A 14,721-nucleotide genomic window follows, 5' to 3' on the forward strand; every position below is an offset into this window, starting at 1 on the left:
GCAATCAAATTTAAAATAAGAAATTTCATATTTAAATCAAATATTAATTTTAAAAAATAAAAAATATTTCAATAATATTTCAAAAATACAAAAAGTTTAAAACAAATATTTAAAAATATTTTTATAAAGAGTTAATTTTAAAATTAAATTTAATAAAAAAAAATATAAAATTTTTATAAACAATTAATTTTAAAATTAAATTTAATAAAAAAATATATAATTGTTTTTACATAAAAATGTTTTAAAACTATAAATTTAATAAAAAATATATTTCAATAATATTTTAATCAAAAATTAATTCCAAATTTCTTTAATTTAAGCTTTTATATATTTTATATGGCCTTCAAATTGAAAAATAATATATTTCATATTTTTACTGTTTATATTTGTAACTAAATTAACAACCTATATAAATAATAAATAATATTCTCTGTTTTATAAAAAGTAAGTTTGACATTTTTTCTTGTTATTTAAGGAGTATCATTTAAGATTCCAATTCAGTTATAGCTATTTTAACTTTAATATTATTTACAAAATACTTTGATTTTATAAATAATTTATCCATCTTAAAATCTTTTGATTAAATAGATATATTTATTAAGAGCATGAATGCATTCAAAACATTTTTAATCTTTGTGAAAAATATCAAAATTACATTCTTCTTGAAACAGAAGATATATATTATTTTATATAAATTTGAAGATTTGATATTATATTTTTATTTATATAAATGTGTGTGTGGACTACTAGCACTACTAAAACTACTTTGTACTACTTTGTATTACCTTGGACTACTATGTATTATACGTATTTCTAATAACTTTATATTTTTGGGTTATTATATATTTTCAGCTGATATAACTTATATATTTTGAATTATATGTCCTCATATGTGTTAAGGTATCAAATTAGTCATGAAATCTTTAATATTTCTTAAGTCGTTAGAAAAATTATCACTTCCACCAAAAACTTCCTTATACTTCCATATCTAATGTTTCGATAGTGATGTTATAATAAGGTAAATCACACAAATTACATATTTTCCAAATTTTGTTTCTACAAAAATGTTATATACAATCTAAAACTATCTAAATGCATTGGTTCTACTAGCAATATTTTACTTTTCACGTGGTATTACTTATAAATGTTGAAATTGACAAAAGTATTACTATGAACAAGATAATATTACTACTACCTTGAGTACTACTGAGTGTAAATATAATACTAGTGCTTTTTAAATATATGGCATAAACACATTTTAAATGAGTACGTTTTTAATTATATTTTAATAACATGTGTTAAATATGTTATACACGTTTTAGACATATTTGAATTTTTTTTATTTAGCTTAGTAATACCTAGCAAAACTAATAGTTCAAAAAATTTCTTGCACTTAGTGTTTTATTTTTATTCTTACTTCACTAAGTTGTAAATATAATATTATTTGATGGTATGCATGTTTTAAATGTATGATTTAATAATTTTGTAAATATATGTTATATACAAATTTTTGAAGAAATAGATTCCCGAGCTACGACCAACAAAATTTTTTTTTGCTTTGTTACAAAATTTTCTAGTCATTACACGTACGTTTGAGTTGGGTCTATAATTTTTAGAAAGAGATCCCTGATCTGATTTGATACGACTAGGGCTGGGTAAAATATCCAGAACCGAAGAACCTACCCGAAACCGATAAAATATGATAGTTTGGTAGAAATATTCAAACAAAACCGTATTTAATGAGAACTTTTGATTATTTTTATTACATTTGGGTACTTTGAATACAAAATACCTGAACCAAATCGGGTAATAAGGTTACTTTAGGTACTATTATCTGAACTTATTTCAGATATATTCGTTATTTGGTTATTTTCAAGTTTCTTTACATCAAAATTGAACCCACCAGGACCGAACCCGAATCGAACCCGATCTAAAATTTTATAATGCCGAACATCGCTAATTTCTAAACCGGATAACCCGGTACCCGAAAGAACCGACCCGTATCATACGACCAACGAAAACAATTTTATTTTACCGGGAATAACATAAGATTTTATTTTATAATACAAAATTATGTACAAAATGAACTTATGAAAAAATATACACAATGATAACTCCTAGTTTTGTGTTATATTGCTTGATTGTTAACTAGACAGTCCCTGGATCAATACTCAGCTTCGTTAATTTTTAAAAAGACATTTATATTCAAAATTTAGTTGATGTGATGATACGTAAAAGTAACTTACGGTCTGGTGGTATGCTCCTGGTTTCTTAACTTTACGGCTCCGGATTTGTTATCTTTTTTATTTATTTTTTTAATTAGTGGAATGGCAGTTTCGTAATTATTTCATCTTCCTATTAGGGTTTTCCTGATTCAGCAAATTATTTTTCACGGCCGCCATGGAATTTCTTCAAAGAATCTCCATATTTATGGGTTATAGTTGTTGTTTACACATCAAAAATATAAATTTATCCATATTCATCAATTTGAACTTAAAATTGGCGGAAACAAACATAACTTTTTCTTTATCCTCACCATTGATATGGTTTAGAATCGCGAAACAGAATATTAAATGACATTGAGCTCACCAGGCTTATTCAAAACGCAGGCTACCATTGATATTCATCAACAGGGAGAAACACGTGTGTGTGGGGGAGGGGGAGAAGGAAACCTTTGGACTAGTTTAGAGGGTTTAATTTAGGTTGAGTTGTAGTTTAGATAATTCATTAAGGCTATTTTAGTACTTAGCCATATTTCTGTAATTAAAAGAAAATAAATAATAAATAATTTATTAAGAGGGACAAAATAGCATAAACATAAGAGTTACTAGGCCAAATTAGAATAAAGTCCCCCTTAATATTCATTCTCCACGAATTGGTGCCCTAACTAAATCAACTTACACAATAACTTTATTCACCTAACATATAGATGTTATATGATATTCAAAAACAGTCATGCGTTTCTCACTTGAGCAGCCATCTAATTATCAACAATATATCTATTTGCTTTTAGGTCCGGTGGTGGAATCTATAACAGAATAATTCTCTTTCGTATCCACTTTTTGGCTAAGATCTCCGATGGTATACAAAAATTACTCTATATTTCATTATAAAATAGAGTAACTCTATTATAAAATTGAATTTGCTCCAATGGTTCACTCTACAATAGAGTTACTCTATAATATAGTGAAATATAGAGTAATGTTATTTTTTTCCAAATATAGAGTGAAAAAACAACATTACTTTATATTTCATAGAGTAACTCTATTATACAGTGAACTATTGGATCAAATTCAACTCTATAATAGAGTTACTATATTTTAGTGTGAAATATAGAGAAAATTTTTGTGAACCATTGGAGATGCTCTAAAATAGCATATTTATATATTACTCCACTAGAGAAATAAACCATGCAAATACATAAATCTATTCGAGGTTTTGTGTGGAGAGAAATGACCAGAAATGGAGACATATATGGGTCCTCTCTAATTTGAAGTTTTACATTTATTCCATTTTATATGTTACGAAAAAGGCCAAAATCAAGCTGACGACATTATCATCCGAATATAGAGATCCACATATTCGTCAATATCTGTAGTATTGAAATTATGAAATTAAATTGAAGCAGTATGGAATTATTATTAAGACCATACATGTTGAACTTGTCTTTAACTCTTCTTTATTATCTAAGTTGATTAGTTTTCCTTTAGGTTCTTGTTGTTGTTTCGCTTTCTAACAAAGTATTCGCGTACTTTTTTAAAAACTAGCCCTCTTCTTTTTGTCAATTTGATTCGTTTTCAAACATGGAATGACAAAGCTTATAATAATAATAATAATAATCTGAATCATATTCTCATCAGCTTTATAGAACCTTTTTTCTAAATCAATTTTATAGTAACTTGTGTTGTTGTTTGGGGGTGATGAAGCGAACGAGAGTACTTACCCATTCTTATCAAGAAAAGGAGAGAACACTTGCAAATTTACAATTAAGCGCATGGGATATCAAGGTCATGACAGTTAGAAGCGATTATTACGATCCCGGTTTGTCACTAAACGGATTCCGCGTGGTCATCTCTGGACAAATTCGGAATCCCGGTTAATATGGAGTGCGATATTAGACATTACACGTGTGTAAAGAACGTGAAGTGCCCTCCAGTTCCTGCAGAATCACAAACAAATAATTGTCAATGATTTGATTCTTTCTTATCTCCCTCATGTGTCATATTCCAAGACAACATAAACTGTCCATTTTACCAAAAAAAAAAAACATAAACTGTCCATTGCATGAATTAATAAACAACATATCCAGTAGAAAAAGACGGTAATTATAAACGACAGAACTATAGAAGTAAACAGGCAAAATAATTGCCTTTCACCTTGCTTGGATATCAATTATATATTTTTGTTAGTTCATCCATTTTTAAAAATTATTATAGTGTATCACATATGGTCCACTACATAATATAAGATAATATAATAATAACACCATAAATGCGTGGGTAAATTTGTATAAGAAAATTATTCATAGTGGGATAAACTATTTGATGATTCTGCAAATCACTATATAGTTTCCTACTTTCGTTAGGTAATTGTTCTTTTGTCGCTGCATCCCCCAGTTTGCGTCATTGCCATTTTACATATGTCATTACATTAATATCAACAATTTTGATACCTAATTAGTTAGATATTGACTAATTTAGCCGCCCGTGACATCATTGTTTGGTGGTTTTTAGTCCAGTTAAGACATTCCCAATGAATCTCTATAACTTCCTCTATTTTTTTTTTTGTAAAATAGAGAAATTCTATATAGATTTGTTCCAATTGTATTACTATATAATATAATTATTTTATTATAAAGTATAATATAGAGGAATGTTATTATTTACTCTAAATTAAAATAACATATTGTAACAAATCGAACTATATAATAAAATTATTTTAAAATAAAATATAGAGGAGTTTGTAAAGTTCCCATTTGAGATGGTCTTAATAACATATTGACATTTGAATAATACTAACACAAACTATTATACTTTATGTTTTTGGTTTTTATAATTTAGGTAGCTACTGTGTACTTTAAGGGGTTGGGTAGTAATCATTTACCATTTTGATATACGTTATAGCACTTTGATGGTTAAAACTATTTTTACTTGTATTTCCCGACATGTTACGTAGTAATTACATTAAACATTTGCTGATGAATGGTGAGATGATCTCAAGAAGCCAAGTTCACCACACCAACCCTTAGAGAGATCATACACTTCATATAGTCAGCACTTATAATTTATTCTTCACATTTGAAATCCTACCTATAGTAATTCTATATCTTTCGCACGTGTTAGATTAATTGAATAAGACTAACTCCATTAATTTGCCATTTAAAATAATAAAAAGATGAAAGCATAAAATCTAAGAGTGCGTATAACTGCTGCAAAAACATTATACATAAAAAATAATTATTTCTCGACCTGCTATATATCAGAAACCAGAATGAAAATAGATAATGAGATTCTGAGTATTCTGAACTTATCTAAGACCTGTTGTGAACAAAGGTAAAATCGTGTGTGTTTTTCTGTCTCATTACTCAATCAAAGTGTTCCCTTATATAGGAGTTACAAGGAATAGATAAAAGAAAAGTGTACAAATCATTATCCTAAACGAAAAAGGAAAACTTCTTAAAGATAAACATGAAGAGATAAATGGAAACATCCTAAGACTAAAGTCGGCCACTCTATCTCCCTTTGGGCCGCCGACTCTCTCTCTCTCCATGGGCCACGGTTTGGCCATTTGGTTACTAGCAATCCATATTGTTCATAACACTCCCCCTTGGATGCTATAACCATATGGGCTCGTATCATGCATGATGTTGCCTCGTTAAAACCTCTCTAGGAAAACCAAAAACCCAAGGTGGGAAAAAATGGAAACCATAGACAGGAAAAAGAGTACAACGCATGACACTCCCTCTGATGAAGGCATCACTGAAGATCCTTCAGCCGGCGCATCCCTATCTGATGAACCAGCTTCCTGAATGTTGAGGTTGGCAGAGACTTGGTGAAAAGGTCGGCTGAGTTGTCGCTGGATCGGACTTGAACTACTTGAACCTCCTTTGCCTTCTGCAAGTCGTGGGTGAAAAAGAACTTGGGCAGGATGTGCTTTGTCCTGTCTCCTTTGATGTATCCTTCCTTGAGCTGAGCAATGCACGCTGCATTGTCCTCGTAGATGATCATTGGCTCCTCCTTTTCTTGTCCCACGGCCAGACCACTCTCTCTTAAGACATGGCCGGTCATGTTCCTCAACCAGACAAGTTCACGGCTTGCCTCATACATGGCTATGATCTCGGCGTGATTAGATGATGTGGCTACTAAGGATTGCTTTGTAGAACACCAGCATATTGCGGCTCCACTATGTGTAAACACATATCCTGTTTGAGATCTAGCCTGGTGTGGGTCAGATAAGTACCCAACATCTGCATATCCGACCATGTTCTCTCCTGGCCGGTTAGTGTAGAACAAACCGAGATCTTTTGTTCCTTGCAGATATCTGAACAGATGTTTCACTCCGTTCCAATGCCTTAAAGTCGGACATGAACCAAATCTAGATAGTAAGCTCACGGCAAAGCTTATGTCCGGTCTAGTATGACTAGCTAAGTACATTAAGGCCCCAACGGCACTTAAGTAAGGCACTTCCGATCCGAGTGTTTCCTCGTCCGGTTTCTTAGGTCCGAATGGATCCTTTTCCAGGTCTAAGGACCTCACGACCATAGGACACGGCAAGGGGTGTGCCTGGTCCATATTAAATTGCTTGAGTATCTTTTCTGTATAAGTTTCTTGATGCACAAGGATGCCATTTGCTTTATACTCAAACTGTAATCCCAAACAGAACTTAGTTTTCCCTAAGTCTTTCATTTCAAATTCTTTCTTTAGACACTCGACCGTTTGGGAAATCTCTCCAGAGGTTCCTATTATATTCAGGTCGTCCACATAAACAGACATTATAACATAGCCCTTGCTGTCGAATTTCTTTATGAATATACATGGACTTATTGGATCATTCTTATAACCCTCTTTGGTTAGGTACTCGGATAACCGGTTATACCACATTCGACATGATTGCTTTAAACCATATAAGGCTTTATTCAACTTAATACAATGTTGTTCTCGAGAACCTTTCTTATCTTTGAGCTCAATACCCTCTGGAACTCTCATATGTATTTCATTATCCAGTGGTCCGTACATGTATGCAGTCACTACATCCATTAGGCGCAAATCAATGTTTTCTTTCACGGCCAGACTGATTAGATATCTCAATGTAGTCGCATCCACCACATGGGAATAAGTTTCCTCATAGTCTATTCCTGGTCTTTGTGAGAATCCTTGTGCTACAAGCCGTGCTTTGTATCTCACTACTTCTCCTTTCTCATTTCTCTTCCTTACAAAGATCCATTTGTATCCCACTGGTTTGACATTTCTTGGTGTCAAGATTATAGGGCCAAAAACGCCTCTTTTTCTCAATGATTCTAACTCCACGTTTATAGCTTCTTTCCATTTGATCCAATCTGATCTAAGCATGCATTCTTGTATGGACGTGGGTTCTAGATCCTCATCTTTATCCATGATCTCAAGTGCTACCTTGTATGCAAATAAATCATCAACGTTGATATCTTTTCTGTTCCATTGTTTTCCAGACATTACATGGTCTATTGAGATCTCTTGGTTGTCCGGCTCTTGTGTCCCGTGAAGTCCAGCGTCCCGGACCTCACTTTGAGGAACGACCGGATCATCGGGTGTGGTCGGTACGCTTGGCTCGACCATTCTGGTCGGCTCGACCGATCCATCTATGTCCTGGACGGTTTCCTTGGTGCTCTCGGACCCAGCACCTTTCTTGGATTTCCGAGGCTGTTTGTCTTTAGAACCAATTGGTCTACCACGTTTTAAACGTTGCTTAGACTCTGTAGCCACTTGACATTGTCCATCTTGGACGTCTAATCTTATAGGTGCATTACAAGCCGGGATGTGTGATATTGTCACTCTATTTGGGTCAGCAAATGTATCTGGCAATCTATTAGCTAGCTCTTGAAGATGTATAATCTTTTGGACTTCTAAATCACAATCTTTAGTTCGAGGATCTTGCCAAGATGTTGATGGTCTAAACCATTCTAATTCTTTTGTTATCAACCGGCTGTTATCTCCCCCTAAGGACGGATATGTGGACTCATCAAACTGTGAGTCTTCGTATCTGGCCTTAAACAAATCACCGGTTGTTGGCTCAAGATACTTTATAATGCTTGGGGATTCATATCCTACGTATATTCCCATCCTCCTCTGCGGTCCCATCTTAGTTCTCTGTGGTGGAGCAATTGGAACGTAGACGGCACATCCAAATGTTTTGATGTGGGACACGTCTGGCTCATGACCCGTAAGTAGTTGGGATGGTGAATATCTATGCTCACTAGATGGCCTGATGCGAATCAATTCCGTTGCATGTAAAACCGCATGTCCCCATGCTGATACCGAAAGTTGAGACTTCATTAGCAATGGACGGGCTATCAGCTGGATACGTTTAATGAAGGATTCGGCCAAGCCGTTCTATGTATGGACATGTGCCACGGAGTGTTCTACTTTTACCCCCATGGACATACAATATTCATTAAACGCCTGAGACGTGAATTCACCAGCATTGTCTAGACGTAAAGTCTTAAGAGGAAAATCTGGAAAGTGTGCTCTCAGCCTTATCATCTGAGCAAGCAGCCGTGCAAAGGCTAGATTCCGAGTGGATAATAGACATACATGCGACCATCTGGTCGATGCATCAATGAGGACCATGAAGTATCTAAACGTCCCACAAGGTGGGTGTATTGGTCCACATATATCTCCTTGGATCCTTTCCAGAAAATTTAAGGTTTTTTTATTAACCTTGGCTGGTGATGGCCTAGTTATGAGTTTCCCTTGTGCACATGCTGCATATGTGAGATTTCGTGGGATCACTCCTTTCAACGTGTGCCCTTGTGAATTCATCATCAATTTTCGCATCATTCCTGTTCCGGGATGGCCAAGCCGGTTATGCCATAAAGTGAATAGCTCGGAGGCATTTGCCTCGACCATACTGATCCTTGCATAGTATAGACCAGTAGACATTGCGGGCATAGTCTCTAGGATCCTTTTATTGCCTTTGGTGATCAAAGTTATGTTAAGGAATTCTTTGTTTCCTTCTTCCCATGTTTCAAGGTGGAAACCATTCAATCTTATATCCTTGAAACTCAATAAGCTTCTTCTAGAGCTTGGGGAATACAAGGCAGTTTTGATCTCTAGGTGAGTGCCCTTGGGCATCAACACATAGGCCTGGCCGTGACCTTCAATCAGGCTAGCCTCACCCGCAATGGTTTGTATTGCACTTTGCATTGTGAGATTCATAAAGTACCTTTTGTCTCTAAGGATTGTATGACTTGTGCCATTATCCACCACAAGTATACTCATCTCATCATTCATTTCTATAAATAAAATTTTCTAAACTTTAGAGACTTTATAAGATCTTTAAAACTCTTATCATTATAAATGTCATTACATAAAATAAAAACACCAAATCAAAGACATAAAGCAATAAGACAATGTGATTCGAAAAACTAGTCCTTTAGACAGTCGGATGTCTCAAAATCCATTTGGTCATCTTTGTTGTCCCTGTCGGATTCATTGTCAGCATCATATCCATATCCTTTGTCATCATGACCGTTTTCTTGGATCATGTTTGCCTCCGGGTTCTTGTTCTTGAGACTCTCTTGATAGAGTTCGCACAAGTGTTTCAGAGTTCTGCAGTTCTTGGCCCAATGGTTGTCCATCCCGCATCTGTGACATAATGACTTGGACGTGTAAGATATTTTGGATATGCCACCTCGTCCACGGCCATAACTCCCTCGGCCCCGACCGTAATTGGAACCACGACCACGGTTATTGTGGTTTCCTTTTCGGCCGGTTGAGTAGTTGTCTCGACCATTATGATTGTCACGCCTACGCCCCCTGTACCCACCACGGCTATTGCCGTATGGTTTCCTGTTGTCTTGGGTGTAGTAGGTCTCTTTGGGATCTTTCTTTTCAACCTCGTGGGCTTCGGGTAATGGCGCTGTCCCGGCCGGTCTGGCTCCACTATTCTTCATAAGAAGCTCATTGTTTGCTTCGGCCAAGAGTAGACATGAGATCAGATCAGTATATGTGGCAAAACCTTTTGTTCTATATTGTTGTTGCAACACAGAATTCGACTGATTGAAAGTCGTATAGGTCTTTTCAAGCATCATTACATCGGACACTTCTTCACCACAAAGCCTTAGTATTGAAACTATCTTGAACAAGGCTGAATTATACTCATCCACCGACTTATAGTCCATGAATCTGAGATGCATCCAGTCGTGCCTTGCCTTTGGAAGCAACACCATCTTTTGGTGATCATATCTGTGCTTTAAAGCATTCCAAAGATCCAGTGGATTCTCAATCGTCATGTACTGATCTTTAAGACCTTCAATGAGATGATGGCGCATAAAGCTTATGGCCCTGTATCTATTTTTTTCATTCTCATTGTTGTCCTCGATGATAGTATCACCGAGTCCTTTGGACTTTAGACTTATCCTTGTATCTAGCGCCCACTGCAAGTAATTGTCTCCGGAGAGATTAAGGGCTGCGTAGTCTCTGTTTGCTATTTTCGACATCTGATTCACATTATCATATAAGATTTTAGATTCACAATGTGATCACGTGGCCGCAGGATATAAGCAAGCTCGGCCACAACACGTCTTATGCATTTATGATATTCAAACAATACTAGTCGACCAAGGTGCTATCAATCATGAGCCACACGGCCCTATAGGTTTACTAATGCAATCAACCTAAGCACGTGTGATCTATATGCTGGCCGATCTTGTTTTAACCAATTGTGAATGCAATATCATGTTCGGATTCATGCAAAACGATTTAAACATTCTTATGATCCCTAGGGTTTTCAATCTTTAAATTCTATCAACTTATGTTTAAGGTTTCAAGGCCTTAAGTATTTGTATACACAGTTAGATTATTCTAAACAATCCTAAACCTCAATTCAAACAAGAAATCAAACAAGCAAGATCAATTTTAAAATCGGACACTAGCTTCTTTTGGGGTTTAGGGTTTTCGATTCCTTGATTAGGGTTTGTCATGTTTCAGATTTAATCAATCAACATACAATCAGGTTCTAATTGGAATCGATTTATGTTTCTAGTTTAGGAGATTGTCGATTTTAATCTTAGGATTTCTTTTAGGGTTTTATCAAGACATTGTTTCCATAATGATGGAATTAGGGTTCTTATTGTTCTGGGTTCTCAGATTATGTTTATACCTTTGTTTCGTAGGGGATTTAGAACCGGACCACCTGAGAATGGATGAGACTTCGAGCTGAGAGGAACAGACGTCTGCTGCCTCCTATCGGGTCGCGGATGGGGTCGATCGCGGGCTGGAGGCGTCTCGGCTGCGAGCTGTTCGGGGATCGGATCGTCTCGGGTCGGTCGCGGACTTCGGGTTCGATCGCGAGCTGGATGGCGGTTCTTCTGATCTGGAACGTGATCTGAGAAGCTTTTTGGATTCAAGATGAATCTCCTGAGTTCTTGGATGAACTAAGAACAAGATTAGGATTAGGGTTCAGGTTTTGAGTCGCCAGTTTAGGCTTTTAGGTTTCGAGTTTGGTCTCAGGGTTTGGAGGCTATCGTGCTGATAACGTGTTGTGAACAAAGGTAAAATCGTGTGTGTTTTTCTGTCTCATTACTCAATCAAAGTGTTCCCTTATATAGGGGTAACAAGGAATAGATAAAAGGAAAGTGTACAAATCATTATCCTAAAGGAAAAAGGAAAACTTCTTAACGATAAACATGAAGAGATAAATGGAAACATCCTAAGACTAAAGTCGGCCACTCTATCTCTCTTTGGGCCGCCGACTCTCTCTCTCTCCATGGGCCACGGTTTGGCCATTTGGTTACTAGCAATCCATATTGTTCATAACAAGACCATAATTATTGGAGGATTCTTGAGGCGGGATTCTTAGCAGAATATTAGAATCTGTCTTTTAACTTTTAACTAAAAAAGCTAAGAACTGGCTCTTAAATAAGAGTTTTAAGAAACGGTTCTTAGCTTTTTAGTTAAAAGTTAAGAGATGAGTTCTTATATTCCGCTAAAAACCTCACCCTAAGAACTTTCCAATAATCACGCTCTAACTCTCTTGATCCGATAATAAAGTTTGATCCATCTATTTTTAATCAATTTTATTCACCGAGAGAAGACTCAAATCTTGTTATCTTAAAATCTCTTCTTTTCTGTTTTATTCGAAAAAGCTTAAAGATAATAAAATCATATCATTTTAAATTTTGTTTTGAGAAACCATTAAAATTCCAAAAGTTTTATAATCTTCTGTAATTCAGCCTTTATAATCCCCTATATATTATTTGTGAAACATTACAACTTCTTTTTGTAGCCACATGTCATCATTAGGATGATTCTTAGAATTACTAGAGAAATAGGTTGGTCCATCTAATTATATAATAAACTTTTTATTAAACTAACCATAAATTCATTATTAATGTCAATTATTATTTCCTTAAATAAAGATTACGGAATTGCCTAACGTGGATAAAGTATATATGACAATTAATGATTTTGAATAAAAAAGATCTGATAAAAAAAATGTATCTTCTATCAAATTTGTTTAATTTAAAACTATTAAAATAACTTTAAAAAAACAAAATAACCATATTATAAAAATTTAGATTTTTCTGTATATTTTATATTTTGAATTTTAAAAAATGACTATAAATTACTAAAATTGTTAAAAGTCTCACATTCAAATTTTGCGATCCATGGTTTAAAATTTTTGTTATGACAAAATACAAATGATTACAAAATCATATAAGTAAAAGTCTAATTTAATTAATCATTAAGATTTAAAATATATATGTATATATATATCATTCTAAATTAAACTATAAACCATATTGAATAAATAAATATTTTAGTTTCAAAATTTACTTTGAATAATTTTTTTGATAAAAGTTTTGAACTAACATTGATAAAGTTTTTTAAATTATCAATTACTAAAATTATTAGTCCCACAATGAAAATTTTGTTATCAGTAATTTAAAGTTTTTGCTATTAAAGATACACATGATCAAAAAAAACATATGAGTAGAAAACACCATTAAAAAAAAATAGACATTAATATTAAAAATATACTATGTATGTTAATATCATTTAAATTTAATTACATATCCTATCAATTTTTTTTAAAAAATTGTTTGTATTAATAAAATTGATTTATACGTTCGCACCAATTTTATTATATATGTAATAGTTACTGACTTTTAATTATTTAATATATATTTATTATTTCATAATATGTAAGAACATATAATACATAAAATAATTTATATATATAATTTTTATCCCGCGCAAGGTGCGGATCTTAATCTAGTATAGTATTATTAGTATAATCATCCGTTCCAAAAAAAGATTTGAATTAAGATGTAAGCAACCCTTATTTGATTAAAAAAAAGAAGCAACTCTTCTTTACAACTACTATACTAGATCATCAGTTTTTGATAACCTTTTTTTAACTCGATCATTTTCGTATCTTTATCTTGTCTTCGTTAGTCTAATCTGGGCACTTACAAAACATTTCAAAAATACAACACTAGTATTTCCAAAATTTCAGGTGTTTGATTTTTATTTGCAAGAGTTTTCTTCCCCAATAGATGGATCCCTTACGATAATTGCTCCCTCTAGATATATAAAACATATGTTTCATTCATATTGTTGGACAATATTGTCGCTTAACGATTATATACACTATCTTCCATCCCTTTTGGTTTCTCCTTTTCAAAAGAAGTGGGAAGCATTTAGAGCCACAAACAAGGATCCCAGATATAATAGTAGCAATTATATATTAACCTAATTGATATTATAATTGTACTGAAATCCTTTAAGCCGACAAATCTTATGATGTAATCGCATCCCACAACAATATTTCTTGGATCAATAGTCACTACCATCAGGTCATGGAGACATTCACGATTTACCGTCACCCTCGATATGTTTTTCACTTCGTTACGTAACAAAACAATCTAGGATAATTAGTTGAAAAATTGTACATATATTTGTTATGGATATTAGCAATCTACCTATAAAAGTAAATTTTAGTGTCTAACCATCAAGGCACCGTCACGTGGGATTTCAGATATTCACCTAATTAGGAAAACAGTTTTGTGTGCAGGGTGCAATGTATCTATTTGTTATATACTGCTTACCTATGGGAAAAATAAAACCTCATCCCATCCTCATCTTGCATTTTGTTTTTTGAATGTAAAATTTATTAGACAAAAAACATGTGTACATCAAGTGCTACTATTCTAACATAGTTCGCTGATAGTAAAAGGATTAAAATGAAACTATAATTGAATCAAAGAATGTGCTCCTAAGAGACATGTATCCTCGTCCCAAGCCAAGTAATTAGCCATCATTCAGATTTTGAATTCCCATTTCCTTTAGAGAACACAATATGTTCCTCCAGCCTTATCAATGAATTTTCCTAGTCGCTAGGATCTTGTGGTGTCTCTTCATGTCTCCTTTGATTCCTCTCCCTCCATAGGCTATGGACAGCAGTTTGAAAGGCGTATCTTTCAAGATACAAGTGCGTTTGGTCTGGTGATCAACCTGATATGAG

Source organism: Brassica napus, chromosome C2, assembly GCF_020379485.1.
Source record: "Brassica napus cultivar Da-Ae chromosome C2, Da-Ae, whole genome shotgun sequence".
NCBI lineage: Eukaryota > Viridiplantae > Streptophyta > Magnoliopsida > Brassicales > Brassicaceae > Brassica > Brassica napus.